The 2500-nt window shown below is 36.1% G+C and overlaps 1 protein-coding gene across 4 annotated transcripts in view; it reads left to right on the top strand.

The window, feature by feature from the left end:
* The window catches only part of LOC138011417 (solute carrier family 22 member 13-like), a 33474-nt gene that overhangs the window by 790 nt on the left and 30184 nt on the right, over positions 1–2500 (top strand). The window contains exon 1 of one of the 4 annotated variants that reach the window (XM_068858587.1): positions 206–258. The exons of 2 other annotated variants lie outside the window; for them this stretch is intronic. The gene's annotated coding sequence lies outside the window, so the exon portion shown is untranslated. Of the gene's footprint in view, positions 1–205; positions 259–418; positions 513–2500 lie in introns of those variants that run through there. One more of the 4 variants, XM_068858661.1, reaches the window with a different exon arrangement.

The following is a 2500-nucleotide window of genomic DNA, read 5'->3' as shown; positions in this document are numbered from 1 at the left end:
AACATTTATTTATAGAATTTCGTTCAAAATACATATTAATTTTTTCCTTTACCTATCATTTTTAAAAGCTATGGGAAAACGTCATAATTCATAATGGTACGTTAGTAGCTCAAAAAGTTTATGAGGCATTCAGTGCTTCTCATCTTTCTTTATATTAATTCTCGGAAAAGATCTCATCTTTTATTACTAGCCAAGCAACTGTTGAGTAGCGACAGATGGGAATGAAAGGTTCAAGATTTGATTCGCGATCGAGTTCAGGTTCGTTGGAGTTTATAGAATATTAAGTGAAATAACCAATGTTTACATTATATGTGAACAAAGTCCTTGAATAGTGATTATTACTGGGTTGCCAGTATGGCAATCCCAGTCGAAAAATGTGTAATATTTCTCCGGTTTTTTTCCTTTCTTTTTTTTTCAGTGTCGGTAAAAGTCTTGCCTGTCACTCCCCTGCTAAGTGGTGTCTTCGTGCATAGAGTCTTCTGTGCGTATTTGATAGGTTCGAGGGGACTGGGGTAATGCGTATATTTCTTTGGTGCACATTTAATTGACCTTCATTCAATGACGTCGAATCGAAAGTCATTGTAACACGAATGGTGTTTTAGTGCATCTTTAAACGAAATATACCCTTATGGAGCTAAAGAATGGAACGTCAATTGGATAAACAAGACAAGCAGTGAAATATAAATATCTGAAATCTTAAAAGCGACGAGTAATGAACTTCGACAACAATCTTTCGCCCGTCGAGCCGAAATCAAAGTTAGCTGTATTTCTAATATTTTGTTAAGTGTGCTGTTATGTACAACCCCGAAACCAAATGGAACATTTTCTGGTAACTTATGGGTTCAACAAAGATAGAGAAGGAATTGAACACCTTAAGTGGATCTTTGATCTCTGTTGTTTGTACTCAACTCTGCACAGTCTTCCAGTAACAATTGGAAATTTCACGAATTCTTGATTCGCGCTTACGTAGCGAAGCGTTACTTAAATTTGAAGGCTACAGTCGATGTATAGATAACCGCTTCATTTCTGCACTGATTGCTAACGGGAAATGTCATCGGCAACAGTCAAACTGCAAAGCAAATAAAAGATTTGCGTTTTAAATATGAAATTACACTTTAAAGGCTGAAATATTCTCAGCGAAATTCTACTTACAATTCTGTTGGGCTATCCATACATCATAACACGGCTCTTTACATTCTGGGTGTGTCGATCAGTTGATTGCATGCAAGGCCAGTATTTAAATACGTTACGATTTTTTATATAAAAAGACTAATTCGTCGCCAGGTCCTTTGCGACTTCATTTTGGCGCCCAAACGGTACAGCTACACAAAAGGTTATTTACTTGAAGTATAAACTGGACGTTTTACTGCACTAGTGCAAATAAATTCTTGTTACCTTTCAGTGGTGTCGAAAGTCGTTGTAACGCGAATGGCGTTTTAGTGGATCTTTAAACAACATATGCCTTCACGGAGCTCAAGAATGGAACGTCAATTGGATGAACAAGACAGGCAGTGAAAAATAAATATCTGGCAACTTTAAAGCGACGAGTAATGGTCTTCGACAACAATTTTCTTTTTCGACGTTGGAGATCAAGTTAGCTTTGTTTCTAACATTTTACTAACTTGGTGTTATATACATCAAAGTTGACTGGCGATTTACATTTATTTTGTACTCAACTCTGCAAAGGTAAAAAAATTGGAAGTGTGACAGTTTGTTGTCTCTTTTGTGCTTCATTATTTACGGTCAAGGTTCTTTCGAAAAATGGTTTGATGTGAACTGTCAGAATTTATTTAATTGCACATGCTTTGTGACACGGATTGTGTGTTTTGTTTGCACTGTAAGCAGCGCATAAGTCACGACAAGAAACAGGTCTGTTGGAAGCGTGCTTGAGTTTCAACAAAATGAGCCCCTAAATCAGCAAAAAATTGTGACGCTGATGAATAATAAAGTAGCTGCTATTTCCAAAACGATGGAATTACCTGGTGATAAATAACCTCGTCTTGGAGAGTAAATTTTTGACTTTGCAGAAACAAAGGTCAACCTCAAGAGCTGGGCGATTGTGATCTTTGCGTTGAATTCGCACATTTCTTGTCGAACTTTACAACACTTGAAAGAATAAGAAAACTAACAAAAACAAAAACCAGATATCTTGCCATCATTTGACACAGATGCTTCACTGTTACGCGAGTAAACACGGCGCGGTAACTTGATCATGGCGCCCGCTGAATTCTATGTCACCTTCGATTTTGCGATTTACTTGTGCAGCCAAAAGTACAATAACAAAATTGAACGTAGCAAAAATCTCTCGAAATGTTTTTCACTGATGGCAACTTTTTATATTCGCGTTTCAAAATTAATGTTAAATTAATGTTGTTTTCATGTCGTAAATTTAAAATATTTTATCGGTCAGTGTAAAATGCAGACTGTTGGTAAAATAAATATTAATAATAAAAAACGAGTGATAAGGATAAAATACAGAGTGTTTGAAATACAATCCTGT

The sequence above is a fragment of the Montipora foliosa genome, chromosome 1, assembly GCF_036669935.1.
Source record: "Montipora foliosa isolate CH-2021 chromosome 1, ASM3666993v2, whole genome shotgun sequence".
NCBI classification, from domain to species: domain Eukaryota; kingdom Metazoa; phylum Cnidaria; class Anthozoa; order Scleractinia; family Acroporidae; genus Montipora; species Montipora foliosa.
The sequence above is the reverse complement of the archived record's forward strand: the minus strand, read 5'-3'. Positions and strand labels throughout refer to the sequence as shown.